The sequence below is a fragment of the Mustela lutreola genome, chromosome 8 (genome assembly GCF_030435805.1).
Source record: "Mustela lutreola isolate mMusLut2 chromosome 8, mMusLut2.pri, whole genome shotgun sequence".
Taxonomy (NCBI): Eukaryota; Metazoa; Chordata; class Mammalia; order Carnivora; family Mustelidae; genus Mustela; species Mustela lutreola.
In genome coordinates, this window is record NC_081297.1 from 75741176 (window position 1) to 75759675 (window position 18500).

Sequence of the window (18500 nt, forward strand, 5' to 3'; positions counted from 1 at the left end):
ACATATTCTTTAAAAATAATGAAAAAATTAATTCCCAGCGAGAATGAAAGAATGGCCCAGGACTTTTACTCTAGGCCCAGTTATGTCAAATATATAACTCTTCTGATAAGTGATATCAGAGAATATAGGAGGCCAGAGAAGTTCCTTCAGGTTACAGCTAAGCAAATGGCTGCTAATTTTTCAATGATAAGTTAATGAATGTTTAAGTTTCAGAGATGGAAAAGGATAGGCTGAGAAACTCCATAACTCACACTGATAGAAATTTCACTATGTGAAATACACTATGTGTATTAGTTATCTATTGCCCCTCTGACAAATTACCACAAACTTAGCAGCTTAACAGAACACAGTTGTTGGTTTTTTTTTTTTTTTTCTCTCTGTCTTACAGTTCATAAGTAGATCATAAGTCTGACGCAGTTTTCTCTGGGCTAAAATATCCCAGTGGTAACAGGACTGTGTACCTTTCTGGGGGTTCTAGAGAAACTCCACTGCCTTGGTCATCTGAGTTGTTGTCAGAATTCAGTTCCTTTTAGTTGCAAGACTAAGATGACCTCTTCTTTGCCGGCTGTCAGTTGAAGGCTGGGCCAGCTTCTAAAGGCCAACATATTCCTGGGCTTGTGTTCTTTCTCAATATTCAAAGTCAGCAATGGTGGGCCAAGTACTTCTTACACTTTGTGTACCTTCTTCTATTATTTCGTTTTCCTAACCCAGGTAGAAAATATTCCCCATTTTGAAGGATGCATGTGAGTCGATTGGGTCCACCTTGATAATCAAGCATGCAGTCTCAAAGTCCAGTTACCTCAACCACATCTTCAATGTGCTTTTCGCCATGTGATGTAACATACTCATATTTCCCAGAGATTAGGGTATGATCATCTTTGATGGGCCATCATTCTGCTGACTACACTACAGAAGCAGCTTTTTAAAAAAGAAGGATGACAGAGTTAATTAAATTTAAATGTTAATGGTATTAGTACTAACTGTGAATAATTTTTATTATGTGAAGTTTCAACAGTTACTCTTAATGACAAGAAATTCAACATTCTGGAAAGAACTGTGTCTTGGAGCTCTGTGATTTGTGAAATACAGTCTTTTTTTTTTTTTTCCCCCAAAACTGATTCTCAGAGGAGAGAGTCTCTGAAACAATTTTCTATTCTTTTTGTTAGAAAACATGAATTCCAAGTGGAAGTTAAAAGTACTTAATTGATATATAAAACTTACATTGGCACAATATTGTGTGCTTCATAAATCATTTTATCTAAAAGATGCCATCATGCTGGTCTGAAACTAATTGAAATAAAATAAAAGAGTGACAATGTGCCTAAAATAATGATCATTAAAATTTTCTTTCTAAGGCTTGATATCTTGAGAAAGAATTTATACCTAATTATATTTAAATTTTACTTTAAAATCTTCAGTTAAGGACATGGCTGTATTGGCTCTTGAGTTGAGTATGATCCTAGAGAGCCCCCCCACTGACATTCTTTCCAAATCCACTAAAAAGGGTAAAATTTAAAAAGCTGCTGATACCAAGTTTTGGTAAGATTACCATAGAACATTTCCTTGGTGACTAGTGAAGTAGATCATCTTTCACCTGTTTTTACCTATTTAGGTATCCTTTTATAATCTTATACTGCTTTTATACTATTGTATATAGTAGTCTATTTTATACTACTTTATGTAGTTTGCTTTAGTGATGACTAATCAAGGTCACACAGATGACGTTTGCCTTGTATACATCAACCCTAACATTGGTGCCAGTGACTATACTGTGGTCAAACAAGTGGACATTGTCATTCAGATATCTATTTGGGGATAACCACTTTATAAATAACTGTTTCAATCATGTCTGGTTTCAAAAGGAACATAAGAACTCCAATAAATGTGACTCCCAATTGTGTAATCAGCCGGTTAATACATTTAGGTTTGGTTTGTTCTTTTTTTTTTTTTTTTGCTTTTGAGGTGTAAATTTAGGTTGTTTATTTAAGTTGTTTATTTATTTAGGTTGTGTTCTTTTTTTTTTTTTTAATATAGATGTTCATCACTACAAACTTCCCTCTTAATATTGTTTTTATTACATCCTACAAGTTTTGGCATGTTGGGTCTTCATTTAGTTTGATTGAGATAGTTTCTAATCTCTCTTTTGACTTCTTTTTTGACCCATTGGTTCAAATGTGTGTTGTTTAATTTCCAGCTATTTGTTAATTTTCCAGTTTTTCTTCTGCTATTGATTTCTAGTGTCATTCCATTGTGACTGGAGTAGATAGTTGGTATGATTTTAACCTTAAATTTGTTAAGACTTGTTTTGTTACTTAACACAGTCTATTCTAGAGAATGTTCCATGGGTGCTGGAAAGAATATATATTCTTCTATTGAACTGAATATTCTATATATATCTGAAGGGTTCTTTTGGTCTGTGGTATTTTCTTTCTTTCTTTCTTTCTTTTAGAGAGCAGGAGCAAGCAGGGTTGGGGGAGGCAGAGGAAGAGGGAAAAAGAGAATCTTAAGCAGGCTTCATGCTTAGTGTGGAGCCTGATGTGGGGTTCAATCTTGTAACCCTGAGATCATGACCTGAGACAAAATAAGCGTTAGATGTTTAACTGACTGAGATATCCAGGTGCCTCTGATCTATGGTATTTTCAAGTCCACTATTTCCCTATTTATTTTCTACCTGGATGTTCTCTCCATCTTTGGATACACATTTTAAGAGTAAAGTGGTACAAAACTGGGCATAAAACAATTACTTTAAGTATTTTTAATACATAACCTAACATGGATGGCTAAATGTGTTAATAAAATTTTAAAATGTAAAATGTACTACTCAAATTGTTCCTCTTCTAAACAAGTACTGCCATGATACAATAAGATTATCTGACAATTTGAGTAAATATTCAATGTGTTTGAATATATGAAACTTTAAGAGAAAGTCTTTAGTGGGCAGATTTATTATTCAGGGAGACAGAAATGAATAGGTACATATAGACGTGAACCTTGAGATAAACTTTATAAACTACATAGAATCTTTAAATTCCTGGCCCATTGACAGGCATGGATTCTTAAGTCAAGATGCCATATAGGACTCTCTTAAGTCTCTAAGTCTCTAAGTCTCTTGTGATTATCTATGATACTATCATAGAATAGTTATTTGCAGCTTTGTGAACTGAATAAAAATTCCTGCAGCCCTGTATACCATTATTAATGGTATGATGGAACCGGAAAAGTCTTATAATGTGATAAAGAACTTGTCATTAATTATGACCGCTAACCAATTCTATACCATTATGGATATAGTGGATCATCACAGAAGAACTGTAGAAAGACCTAAATTTGTAACAAATTAGACTTCCTTCTGTCTACATAAGCTATGAAAGGTAGTAGAGGACTGTGTCCTAGGTAATATTAATTGCAGTTGTACAAAAGACAGGATCATATTCCTGTAACGTATAGCATGGTTATGAAGGCAAGACAATTCTGGATGTGATGCTTTACCTATTACTCAGTTGGTTGTGACAATATTGATGGCAATTATATTTGTGGAGTGAGAAGAGTTAAGACAATTTGACAGTCAGGGAAGACATTTATGGCTAATGGGAAGTTTGTATTTTTAAAAATGTTTTAGGGCAATTGTGAAAAATAAATATGTGATTAGTCATCAAAGATGAGTTAGTTATTGCTATAACTCATTGTCAGAATGATACATGTTATAAGATATTTAGTTCAGGGCAATGAACTTTTAGGATTTTGGGAAGTGGATGCAGAGATGCTTCTCAGGGATGCCTAGAAACTGGTAGAAACTGGCTCTAATTTCTCAAGAAGAGAATGTGGCTTTGATGATGCAGTATTTGATTCAAGTTAAAATGGACCCTGACATTTTTATTTTATTTTTACATTTTAAAGATTTTATTCATTTCCTTGAGAGAGAGAGGGAGAAAGAGAGAGAGAATGAACATGGGAAGGAGCAAAGGAAGAGGCGGAAACAGACTCCCCATGGAGCAGGGAGCTCCATGCTATACGGGCTCAATCCCAGGACCCTGAGATCATCACCTGAGCCAAAACCAGATGCTTAACCCAATTAACCACCCAGGTGCCGTGAGCCTGATATTTTTAAATGTTCTATGGGCAAAGCCTTTATGTATAAACCCCTGTTAGAAATTCTGAGGCCCAAAATATGCATGTGCCTCTGTGTGTTTGTGTGTGTGTGTGTGCGCGTGTGTACATGTGTGTGTGTGTGTGTGTACATGTGGTCTCTTACCACACGTCCTCCTACCCTTGCTGAAAAGCTTTTCTCAATATAGGTCATAATTTTTTATTGATTTCAGTGGAACATTTGATATTTAGTGTTTTTGTTTTTGTTGTTTTAGATAAAAATGAATGAAATGAAATGAAAATAAGCCAATATAAAGGAAGACTCAAAGCTGAAAAATACTCAAGTCCTGAAATTTAAGCAAAGACCCCTATGAAAAGCTACACTATAGACAACGTGAGTGAGTAAATAAATGTATGGGGAGAACGAATGGAAGAGGATGGCCCATTAAAGCATGTGTGGAAGAAATGAAGTAGTTCATGGAGTTGAGAAGAAAAGATGCACGGAGAAAAGGCTTCTTTTAAGTTTAAATTTTTAAAGTAATTATAAAAATACTTTCAAACTATGTCTTGGTCTATTTAGCAGCCAAAGAAAATTAAGGGTGCTAAATTGAAGGAAGATGTAGGCATACTGATTGAGCGTAGATCTCAATTTCTGGAAGAACTGTGGGGTAATGATTAGTAGGAGCTACTGTTCATTGAGCAACACCATTCATGTGGTGAGTGCTCTGACATTTTTTTTTTTTAAGATTTTTTATTTGTTTATTTGACAGACAGAGATCACAAGTAGGCAGAGAGGCAGGCAGAGAGAGAGGAGGAAGCAGGCTCCCCGCTGAGCAGAGAGCCTGATGCGGGGCTCCATCCCAGGACACTGGGATCATGACCCGAGCAGAAGGCAGAGGCTTTAACCCACTGAACCACCCAGGCGCCCCCTCTGACATATTATTTTAAATCTTTGAACAAACATTGACAGTGATGAAACTAAAACCCCGAGAGCTAAAGCAATGTTATGACTGTTTAATGTGTCAGCTCTGGTTTTAGACTGGGCTTGAATCCTGCGTCTCACCATTACTTTGTATATGGCATAGGATGAGTTCCTTAATCTCTGTGTTTCAGTGTTCTTTTTTACACAGTGAAGATAACAATAGTCCCTAGCTCAGGACTCCTATGAAGATGAAATCAGACAGTATGCATAAAACATGCTTAGTGCATTGCCTGGCACAGAATAAGTACTATATAAATGTTAGCTATCAATATTACTGATTTGTTATTATTAGTTTGTTAGAGGAACAGGATAAAGAGGAAGGTTACAGTGTGACTTGGCAGGGAGCTCAAACTTTTTCAACTGGTGCTTTGCTTCCCTTATAAACAAGTTTTTGCCTCCTCTTTCCTACTGCTGTTGTGAAAAAGTCCAAGTTCCTTAATTATTAGTGAAGCTTACTTTTTAAAGGGGGCTTCAATGATGTCTTTCACTCATCATACATTTTAACTACTCTGATCTACTTGATAATTCACAAACATAATCTTCCCATCTCTATATATTTGGTCATTTTTGTCCTTTATGGAGTGCCCTGCCCTGTCCCTTTATATAACCTGGCCAATTGTTATTTATCCTTTTAGTCATAACTGTCTTAGTCAAAGATTGTTTGGATGCAGTAATAGAGACTCCTTTGAGCTACACTTCATGAAAACTGTTAATTTAATGGGAAAACACACAAGGCTATCAAACAGAATATATGGGTAAAAAAGTGTAGGCAGACCTCAGAAGGACTGGGGTCAGAAATTGGAAATGGCCTGGAATGGAAACTCTCCTTTCTCTCTCTCTGTGTGAAGCTAAATGTCCATTTTCTCTCTTCCCTCTTCTGCCTCATTCTTGCCTGTCTCAGAGACCGGAATCTGTTTTTCTCATGTACGTGGTAGAAAATAGCTAGCACAGGCAACATATTCTTTCATTTAATTGTTGATTATGTTGCTATTCCTAAATGACAAATTTCTTGGAAAGACAAACCAATTACTTGAGCTGGGGCCAGGTTTCTACCGCTGTAGGACTGGGAGAGGCCGGGTTCTTCACTCAAAATATCTCCTTGATGTAAGGGGAAGGATGCAAGGATGCAATGGGTCTAGGTATGGAAGGAAGCCTACATTTATCTTTTCTTTAAAGCACATTCAGACTCCTGCCAGTTCTCATTATTAGTGATCCTGTGGAGCTTACCATATCATAATGTTAATTATAGAGCACATATAAAATAGTTTCATTAGAGTGTGAGCTCATCAAAGACTAGTGAGTTACCTAATTTATCATTATATTTTTAACACTTAATAGTGGTATAGCCCTCAAGGAACTCCATCTAACAGGGGAAAATCAAGAACAATATCATTTTCAATACAAGGAAATATTTAATAAAAGGAACAAGCATTATAGGAGTTCAGGGGAACTAGAGATCTTTTTAAATATGAATAACAGAGAAGTTTTCTTTAAGGAGATAGTATTTGGCATGTACCTTGAAAGGTATGTAGATTTTGCCAGATGGTGAAACTGAGATAAAAGAATTTCAAGTCTTGAGAAAAACATGAATTAAATTGTGAAAGTAGAAAAATCAAAAGGTGTATACGTGGAAGTCTAGAGTGGGATTATTTTTCAACATTCCCATGGTGATTTGGGGTCTTTTTTTTTTTTTTATTCCATATACATTTTAGGATTGTTTGTTCCACCTCTGTGGAAAATGTCAAAGGTATTTTGATAGGCATTGCATTGAAAGCATAAATTGCTCTGGGTAGCAGAGACATTTTAGCAGTGTTTATTCTTCCAATCCATGAGCATGGAATGTTTTTCCATCTCTTTGTGTCTTCCTCCATTTCTTTCATAATTCTTCAGTAGTTTCTAGAGTATAGGTCCTTCATCTCTTTGGTTAGGTTTATTCCTAGGTATCTTCTGGGCTTTGAAACTATTGTAAGTGGAATTGATTCCTTAATTCTTCTTTTTTCAGTTACATTGTTAGTGTGTAGAAATGCAACAGATTTCTGTGCATTGATTCTGTATCCTGCCACGTTGCTGAATTGCTGTATAAGTTCTAATAACTTGGGGGTGGAGTCTTTTGGGTTTTCCACATAATGTATCATGTCATCTGTGACAGGGACACCTTTAAGTAAAAAGAAACATGTTAAATACATTAACATGGCTGCCTCTGGAATAGGAAGGGGAATAAAAGTGCAGTATGAAGATAATGGGAAATATTCAATACATGGTTGGGATGTTTCAAGTTATATTACTTTATTTTCCTTTTGGATAGATATATTTTATAATATCTCCTTTATAAGAAAAGTTCAGTAATGACATTCAATTAACTATGAGATCAAACATTTGCATTTTAGTTTTATCTGTGTGGAAATAAATAAAGACCACCTAAATGAGAACAAGCCAGCGCTATTTATTCTGAGCTTGCTAACAGCAAGAGAGTCAGCCGCCATCATGTGTTTTTGGTGGAGATTCAAAGGTAGGCAGAAGGAGAGAAAGCTTTACAACAGAAAAAAAGGAAAGTCTTCAGGTTTGCCCTGATTGAAGGGTATTGGTATGGTGAAGTTGTAGGCAGTGTCCTTAGAAGTGGAGCATCCTATCTGATTGGTTTGGGGACATATTTGGCCTTTACTGGCTGGAAAGTTGGAAGTGGCAGCAAAATTTGGGGAAGCAGTCAGGTATTAATCAAGTCCCGGTTCTTTGGGTTGTTATAGGGATTATTGTTAGGTTTCTTAGACCCTTTGCTAGAGATGGTGTTCTGATTTCCTAGAATTCTGACTTATAGAGAGTAGGTTGATTTCCTGGGCTGGTTACTGCCTATTTTTACATGTGGTCTGGCCTTTGTTTATTTTCAGTCTCGCATTTGCAAAGATAACTCTATATGCTTGAAGGTACAAAAGGGATCTCTTTTTTTCTACACAGGTCCATTATAGAAGGCTACAAACAGCTCTTAGTTATCACAAATACGTTGAACAAATTCAATATACAAGCCGTTGTAAATGAGAAAAACAAAAGTACTTTCTTTACATATTATCTCCAAATTTTCTTATGCCTAAAACTTTACAAGCAGAAGAGTATCGTGCTAGTGGTAACAACAATTATTTAATTGTTGCCAGTCCTTATACTCTTGTAAAGTATTTGTTGTTGTTCTCTAAGGGTTATAATGTTACAAGTGCTTGCTTGTTGACATTACTAATTATCCTTTCCCCAGCCAAATTCAAGGCCATTTTATTTACTGGGTCAAGCTTTCTTTTTCTTTCTTTCTTTCTTTTTTTTTTCTTAAGATTTTATTTATTTATTTGACAGAGAGAGATCACAAGTAGGCAGAGAGGCAGGCAGAGAGAGAGGGGAAGGGAAAGCAGGCTCCCCGCTGAGCAGAGAGCCCCATGCGACCATACCCCATACCCACACCCCAAGATCACCACCCAAGCCGAAGGCAGAGACTTAACCCATTGAGCTACCCAGGAGCCCCCACGGGGTCAAGCTTTCTAAAAATTTCTAAAAAAAAAAAAAACTTCTAAAATTTTTAAAAATAACTTTCTCTGTATTTTTTTTTAAATTGGCCATACCCACATAAGTGTATGCCCCATATTCTTCTGAAGCTGGAAATTGTGCTATATATAAATTAAACACTCATAACCAAGTCAGTGTGAATGAAATGGAATTGTTCTGCCTTTGTTGGTGGATAACCATCTGGTAAGTGTGCTCACCTATACCGTACAGTATTGGATGTCTTTGACAACTCTCTTGAAAGACTTTGATTTTGATTTCCAGAATAAAACACTCTTTTGAGTCCCTTCTAGAAATATGTTTCATTTCATCACCATGAACAGACTGCCCATTCTTTGTTCTTTCTTTTGTCATCTGCGATTTCCAAAGTTCTAGCTTCAGAAGTCTGCTCCTCCTTAACCCTGCTACCTTAAATGATCACTCCTGTGGGTTCAGTGACTGTTTATTTGCCGGTCTCAAACATCTATGCCTTATAATTTTACTCCTGTATCTCCAGCTCCTCATGGAGCTTTGATGTTGGAGCAATCTAATAACTGTCTTTCTTTTTTATTGTTTTCATCTGGGGGTTTGTGGGGGAGCAAGAGAAAAAAAGTTAAGGTGCCATGTGGAAATGAAAATACAACTCTGATTTTAGATTCAAGCTTTCTAGTAATTTCTAACTGAAGAATGTGGCAAAGTTCCCATTCTTTTCTTCTTCCTCTAGCCTTATCTTTTATACACACAAAGATACACACATGGACATAGACACAGTCACACAGACACACACAAACACACATACACACTCGGACACACACATACTTCCTGCCTTCAGGCTAGAAGAAAAAACCATGACCTGTCTCTTATTTCATGGAACAGAGGAGCAGAGAGAAAAGAGATAAATCGTCATTACATTCTGATTTTTTTTGCCCCACCCTATTAATTTAACCCAGTGGATGTCAAATCCTCTCTTGGCAAATGGATAAGTTGATAAATTGTTTATTCAAACACATGGAGAAGTGTTTCAGAAAGGAGAGTGAGGAGACAGAAACACATTGCTCTGGTATTAATCTCTCAGGAAAACATGAAGGAAAGTAGTTTCCTACCACCAGTCTTCAATTGGATCTTCTAAAGGAACTTCAAATTCAACAGCCAAACCCTCAGGTTTTCATCATCTCGCCTCAGCCTGCTCCTCCTCCAAGTCTCACTGCCTCCGTGAATAAGATCTCCCTCCAATTATGAAACTGAGAGTTAAGAAAGGACAGAAATATGCAATTCCCCTTTTTCCTACATATTTTGCAATATGCATTAGAGTATTTAGAATATAAAGAGAAACATGTACCTTCTTCTTGGCAACAATATACTTTTTGCAGATGCTCTGCTATTTCATGATGCCAGCTGAACCTCGTGGTTGTCGTCAATCATTTGATGATGGGGGCGTCACAAATTTGCACAGTGATGTCTGATACTTCCTCTATACCATTCAGCCTCAATCCTGGCTGCCTATTTTTTTTAGAATTTCCATCCGACTTATAATAACCTCTTCATGTCAAATAGTTTAGTTTACAATATACAAGAATGCTCGAAAGTGTGTTTAGAATGCATACTTTCCTGTGAATTTTGTGAAAGGGATGAATGACTTATAGATCTGTATAAGGAGTAGATTTACAAGCATCATTTCTACTTTAAATATCAGGTTCCTGTTGTAGACTGAATATGAAAATAGTTACTCTAAAGTTAATATGACCTCCTTATACTTGCAAAGAATTGTGTTCTCTAGGAATTATAATTCTTAGAATTTCAAAGAACACAACAATATATTTCACAGAAATGCACTAGATTTAATCACTTATTTTACTTCTTATCTTGGGTAAAAATGTATTTCAAAATGTATCCATTTTAAGTATAAGTTCTTACTACTTGCTTCTGTCCACACATACAAGACAGCTTCAACCTTTTCCATGAAAATCATTTACTTTAACACATCACAACCATTATAATTAAGAATTATAAGATCTGTAATAAGTTAGAACTTTTTATGAAAGCACCAGGGGAAATTCTTGATTATAAAACAGTTTAAATGTACCAGTGTTCAAGGTATTGCTTTTTGTGTTAAAGGAATGAGAACTTTTTTTACACCCCACCTTTTTTTGCTGAATATAAGGGACTCAGGAAACAAGACTATTTGTAGCATTAATAGTTAACGTATATTATTATACTTCATATGTGCCATGCATTGCACTATGTACTTCACTCATAAATTCATTTAATCCGATGGGAATAATAGGTATCAGGTGCACAGTCCTTATCCTGAAATCCTTGGGGCCAAATGTGTTTTGAAATTTAGAGGTTTTCAAGTTTCACAAAGATAATACAGTGCATCTGTTGTAGATTATGCAATACCTAGAAGGATTTGGGGCAGCACTCCATAATCAAACATATTAAAATTGCAATAGAAAAACTTAAAAATGAAAAAAAAAGAAAAATGTATAAATGTTCAATGATATGGGGAAACGTGGCTGTAAATAACCAACATCAGCTCAGCTTTGTTCTTGCTGCCAGATGAGTTTGAAAATTTATGGATTTTATAATTATGCATAAAGGATTGATGACCTGCATTTTACAGATGAGGAAAATTAAGTTGCAGAGTTATTAGGTGGTTTCCCAAGGTCATATTGGAAAAGCAGAGATTGAACTCAGGACATCTGGCTCCAAAATCTTTCAGCTTCCATGATCTACCACCATCCCCTGGAGCTGGACGACTTACCTTGTCATCATTGCCTCTTACTTAGAAATAAACCAAACACATTCCCTTCAAGAAATTTGGATTTGAGTTTAAAAGGGTGAGTATAGAAAGGATGAATTTTTTTTTTTTAATTTCCTACAATTTATTTTCAGGGAAGCTAAACAGGGTTTACAGATGTATCTCCAAGAAAGCCTCCTTGTATGTATGTTTTCTCTAATGAAAAACCTATATGGTGAAGTAAGAGGATCTCCCCTGAGGACAAAGAGCAAACCCACAAGCACAGTCAACCCTATCTAGAAGTGGTATAAATTCATGGATTAATGGGATATTTTGAGGTTGAAAAAAAATCTTCTCCCCATACAAATTGTAATAATTCTGATCTATCCCCAGTAATTTAATTTCTTACTATTAAGTAATTTCGTGACTTAGAAGGTAACATTACGAACTGAGAGGCAGCCCATTAGAACTTTTATAACTTGGCATGGACAGGTTGTTCTGTTATCTCAGTTTGTCAAAAAATATACTTTAGTTAAAAGATAGACACCTTATCCAAGCAGGGAGGTTTTTAATGGGATGGGAAATGTCTTGAATTGCAACTGCTACATGGGGAGGCAAAAGGAGGTAAACATTATGGATTTACATTCCTTCACAGGACAGATCAAGGGTGCACCTATTTTTCTAGGTTATTTTCTTCACCTGTCAGGGAACTTTCTCATTGAAAGGACTGCATTTTCTCTTGCACACGTCATCAATACTTAGTAATCAACACTCAATGTCTTTATAAGCAGTCCTTGCTGTCCATTGGTTTCTACTGCCCTTTATAAAAAGAACAGAAAGTGAAGGGTGCTGGGTTTGGGCAAAAGCTTCCTGAAATTTGAAGGTTTCTTTCTGGTTGATAATTCACTTTGAAATGCTCCTGTGGGTGTTTGAGTTGGTAGTTGTTTTTACATTAGGCTTCAAACCCAGGCTAGGTTGAGACTAATTTAATAGGCTCTTATTCTGTCCTTTCTGGACAGCAGAATCTTGATACAAAGTTGGTCAGAGTCTACTTAACTTAGTTATCTAGCTGACACGTCATGGGAATAGGTTTTATAACTGAGGACTTTATGAAGACAGTAAAGGACATTGATAACGGTGACCAAATCTGCATTATTGCACAGTCAACTTGAATGTAACTTCACACAACAAACCACATAAGCATTATGTGGCTTCTGATAGGAATGATAATCTTCTTCATTAGAAATTATGAAATCTCAGGGTGACTGGGCTACTCAGTCAGTTAAGTGTCTGCTTTCAGCTTAGGTCATGATCCTGGGGCCCTGGGATCAAGCCCCAAATTGGACTCCCTGCTTGGAGGAGAGCCTACTTCTCCCTCTCCCTCTCCCTGCCACTCTTGCTTGGGGTCTCTCTCTGTCAAATAAATAAATAAAATCTTAAAAGAAAAAAAGAAATTACAAAATTCCTTTGTTAAGGAGTGACTAAAGAAAGTGATTCTACTCTGACCCACTTTTAATTTTCCTTTTCCTTTTCTTTTCTTTTTTTTTTTTTTTTTAACATTCAAGCTCTGTGTTTTCTTTTATATGTGACATACACTTATGTCTTGCTGGTGTATTAAGAAAGATCACCTCTTTGATATTAACAAGTACAAAGTTACCAAATCTTTTTATGTAAATGAAATATAAAATTTTAAATGCAGAATTTCATAAACCTGATTCATTTAAAAAATAAATCCTTTTCCCCTTTGCTATGAAAGTAGCACATATTCATTACAAAAATTCAGATAAACGAAGAGAAAGTAAGAATCATCTATACGGTATGTATCTTTCAGGTTTTTAGTGGATTTTCTTGTTCATAAAATCTTAAAGTCACTCTGTATTCTGTTTTGTACCCCTCATTTTTCACTTAATATATCACAAGTCTCCTTCCTTTTCAAAATACATAGTTCTACAACATCTTTAATGGGCAGTTTGAAAGTCATTTAAACAACAACTATTTTTGAACATTTAGTTTGCTTTTTTTTTTTTTTTTTACCCTTTATAAATAACACTGTGGTAATTATCTTTGCAATTGAATATCTGGGCACACATGTAATGATTTCTGAGAAATAGATTTTCTGGATGAAAAGGAAAACGTGATTTAGAGCACATTTCACAGGCTTACTATATTATCAGCTGTTGTTTAAAAACACTGCCAGATGTTATTTTTCATGAGCTTCGGCAACTGCATATTTTGTACATGTGAAGATTTTTAATCTTAAGTATTCTCATCCCAGCCACGGCCTTCTTCACCTATACTGCAATATGGGGAGTTTTGTGAACTTCTGTCTCTTTAGTTGGAAAGAATGAAACTTAATTAAAATATTACCTTGCGGGTAGATCAAGCACTTGTTAACAGTGGATGACACAATCTAGAAAATGTGCTTTTCAATGCTTTACAACCACTTGTGTGGGCAAAGCTTGCACAATTCAGAATCGGGTCAGGTTCTTCATCCCCTTAATTTCCTCAGACTCTGCAGGTGCAGAAGCCTCACTTTCTCCCGGTCATTCTATATCTAAGTCCCCACCTATCTGAGTCTTCCCATCTCACCCATGCCTTTCTTTTAGGGCATTCTGTCTTCTTCCACAAAGATCCAAAGGTGGAATTCACCCCAGTTTTTATCTATTTAAATATTGAATCATTTATTTACTCATCCAGTAAATATTTCTTGACTGTCTAGCATGTGAAAACATCACTTCTACGGTACTAGGAATATGATTGTTCCTGCCAAAAGAACCCCGTTCCATTGGAGCTGGCGTTCTAGTGGAGAAAGACAGGTGATATGACAGAAAATAAGTGAAACACGTAACGTATCAGGTACTGATGAGAACTATGTAGTAGTTTTCTAGGGCTCTCATAACACATTACTACCACCTTGGTGGCATAAAACAACACTTTTTGGTTCTGGAAGCCAGAATTCAAAATCAAGGCTACTTCAGAAGGTTCACAGGGGAAAATCCCTTTTGCTTCTTTCCAGCTTCTGGAACCTCTCAGCGGGCAGGAACCGCCTCCCTATTCTCACGGCCTCCTCCCCATGTCAGCATCTCAATTTTTCTTTCTGCCTTTCTTTTTTAAGAACAAGACAACTATCATATGATCTCCCTGATATGAGGAAGTGGTGATGCAACATGGGGGCTTAAGTGGGTACGAGAAGAATCAATGAAACAAGATGGGATTGGGAGGGAGACAAACCATAAGTGACTCTTAATCTCACAAAACAAACTGAGGGTTGCTGGGGGGAGGGGGTTTGGGAGAAGGGGGTGGGATTATGGACACTGGGGAGGGTATGTGCTTTGGTGAGTGCTATGAAGTGTGTAAAACTGGTGATTCACAGACCTGTACCCCTGGGGATAAAAATATATGTTTATAAAAAAGAAAAAATTAAAAAAAAAAAAAAAGAACAACTGGCATTGGGTTTAAGACCCACCCTAAGTCCAGAATGATCTCATCTCAATATCCGTAAGTTACTGATATCTGCAAAGTCCCTTTTCCCAAATAAGACCAAAACTCACAAGTGCTAGGGACCCCTGAGTGGCTCAGTTGGTTAAGCCACTGTCTTCTGATTTCTTCAGCTCTGGTCTTGATCTCAGAGTCGTGAGATGGAACCTTGTGTCAGGCTTTATGCTGGGCATAGAGCCTCCCTTAAGATTTTCTCTCTTCTATGCTCAGTGAAATAAGTCAAGCAGAGAAAGCTAATTTTCATAAAATTTCACTTATGTGTGTAACATAAGGAACAGTATGGAAGACATTAGGAGAAGGAATGGAAAAATGAAGGTGGGCAAATCAGAGGGGGAGATGAACCATGAGAGACTATGGACTCCAGGAAAAAAACTGAGGACTTTAGAGGGGAGAGGGGTGAGGGGATGGTGGGTATTGAGGAGGGCATGGATTGCCTGGAGCACTGGGTGTTATACACAAACAATGAATCGTGGAACACTACATCAAAAACTAATGATATACTGTATGGTGACTAACATAACATAATAATAATAATAATAAAAGATTCTCTCTCTCCCTCTCTCTCTGCCTCTCCCCCTTCTCTAAAAAGAAAAGAAAATACACAGGTTTGGGGCATAACCCACTGAATGGTTCAGTGCGTTAAACCTCTGCCTTCGGCTCAGATCATGATCTCAGGGTCCTGGGATTGAGCCCGGCATCGGGCTCTCTGCTCAGTGGGGAGCCTGCTTCCTCCTCTCTCTCTTTCTCTCTCTTCCTGCCTCTCCATCTACTTGAGATTGAAATAAATAATATCTTAAAAAAAAAAAAGAAAGAAAGAAAGAAAAGAAAATACACAGGTTCTGGAAAGACACAGCTTTTGGAGGCTACCCTTTAACCCACTGCAAGGGGCAAAAGAGTGTGTATAAATGGAAGAATTAATCTTTTTTAAAAAAATTTAATTCCAGTATAGTTAACACACAGTGCTATATTAGTAACAGGTGTAAATTATATTGATTCAATAATTCTATATGCTACTCAGGGTTCATTAAGATAAGTGTATTCTTAAAACCCTTCACATATTTCACTCACTCGTCCCCCACCCCCCATCTCTCCTTTGGTAACTATCAGTTTGTTCTCTATAGTTGTGTCCAGGGTTTTGTTTGTTTGTTTGTTAGATTTTGGTTTGTCTCTTTTTTTCCTCTCTGTACATTTCTTTCTTAAATTTATGGAGAATCAATTTAAAAATAAAGTGACAGAGGCCTCAGTGAGAAGATAACAACATTTGTTCAGAGACTGGAAGAGGATAAAAAGCAAGTAACATGGATGGATATCTTTGCATTCCTCACAGAGAGGACAGCTAGAGCAAATACCCAGAAGCTGAAGTGCTTCTGGTAACTTGAAAAGCCGGAAGTCCCGTGTAATTGTATCTTTTCTCTATTGTGGACCCCCAGATACTGAAATGATGATGATGCTAACAAATACATGTATACCGTTCCACTTTTAACTGGCCATATTCCCCAATTTTCCCTACTTTTTACCTCAGAATTTTCAGCATCTTCATTTCCATGTCCAGAGCATCAACCATCCACCATGTTCTTTAGATCTCCTCTTTTCTCCCCAACCGGTTTTTGTAAACAGAACAGAGCACTAGAGATCTGTTTCTCTGTAAATGTGAGTTATGGCCTTAACCAACAACAGTTTGGTTTTAAACAACAGTTTTCCCTTTACTCATAAATGTTTTAAAGCATTAAGAATTTAAAAAATTATTCTCTGAACTTCATTTTGTGTCTATGTGGTCATGATGCATTTTTGCCTTTGCCTCCTCAGCTGCCAACTCTACGGTTCTTTAAGATGTGCTTTCTTGGTTCCAGTCTCTTTTGCTTCCCTTGTCTTGCTTACTCACTTACAGTATGACCCCCAGCCTCTGCCATCACCGCTATCCACTCCCTCCTACTCCTTCTCATTGGTATCTATTAGAATCCCACTGTCACCTCACCTGTGCCCTCTGATCTTTCTTGATTATAACCTTCACTCACACTTTGATTCCCATTTTATGGGGTCAGTATTACTTCTGTGGCATTGTAGGACGTTAGAAGACAACGATATTGTTTGGTTTTCCACCTGAAATCTCTTTAGGTTGAGGCTGCCTCCTTCTTTGGCCAAGATCAAATTGTCCTAGACTAGGAGATATATATATATATATATATATATATATATATATAAACAGTAGGTCATGGCTAAACATTGAGAACTGTACTTGTAGTACACATATATTTGATCACCATATGGAGAGGCCCTCGGTGAATCTGGTTCTTTTCCTGTATTCCACATTTACAGTAACTGAGATTTTGTTTCATTTCTCTTGCTTCCACCAGCAATATTTCTGCCTGCTATCTCAATTCTGTTTAATAGTCTTCAACTCAACTAGTCTCATTCTCATCCCTGACCACCTATCTCTCTGCTCTAACTCTCTCTAATGATAAGCCAGCCACCCTAGAGTGCCCTTTGCCGATTTCCTCTCACCTGGACATTGGTCATCACACACCCTACCCATACTTGGTGAGACAGCTTGATTTTCATCTCAGTTCAGATCTTTTGTATTATTATTCCCTTGAGATCTTGATTTATGGTTTCCCTAGTTTCATCCCTTGGATAACAAAATCCTGTCCTTGCTGACATGTTCAGAATCCTCTCTTCATTCTCTGGTGTGTCTTATCAGTACCCAGTCCTTGGTGCAGAAACCTATTATATTGCCATATTCCATCCTTAAATTTCTTCAATATTCCTTATTTAAATGACAATATTAACATTCTACCCTTATGACTATTAAAATACTATTTTTCTAAAAGTCATTTTTGTTTTTATTTCCCTTTGAATAGTGAATCACGAACATGCCTATTCACTGACTAATCTAGCAAGACAAGTCACTTTATTATTGTCTACAAATTTCAACTGATTATTCAGAGTAATGGTGTTTTTTGACTTAAATGAATAAAATGTTATTCACTTCAAAATCTTTTAGAAACATTTGTTTATTGTTATTTAAAAGACTGCAAGCTCAGGCTATAAATATGCTTATACTTCAGGCAATTTTCTTTAGGGTAGTTAATTTTGTTTTACCTTGGGGAATTCTTGTGACTGCAGTTATACTGAAAGTAGTATTGTGGAATACTTTTTTTCCTCTTTTTTTGTAAACTGAGATGATAGCGCCTAATTTTACCAAATACAGCACATTTTGAAGGCCACACCATTCTCTTAGTCTATTGGCATTAGTAGGAAAATAATTGGTGGACAAAGAGATGTCTAGGTTTTTTACACAGTCACTATCGTTCTAAACCCATAAATAAATGAATAGCAAGAGGTACAAGATTTGATTTATATATCTAGTTATAAAAATTCAGTTGGATTTAATAGCCTTTAGTAATAATATGATGAGAGCCTGTAAGATGGTATTTTTAAATTTTTTTATAACTTTTTAATTTTTTTATAAACATATAATGTATTATTAGCCCCAGGGGTACAGGTCTGTGAATCACCAGGTTTACACACTTCACAGAACTTACCATAGCACATACCTTCCCCAATGTCCATAACCCCACCACCCTCTCCCCCCGCCCCCCGCAACCCTCAATTTGTTTTGTGAGATTAAGAGTCTCTTATGGTTTGTCTTCCTCCTGATCCCATCTTGTTTCATTT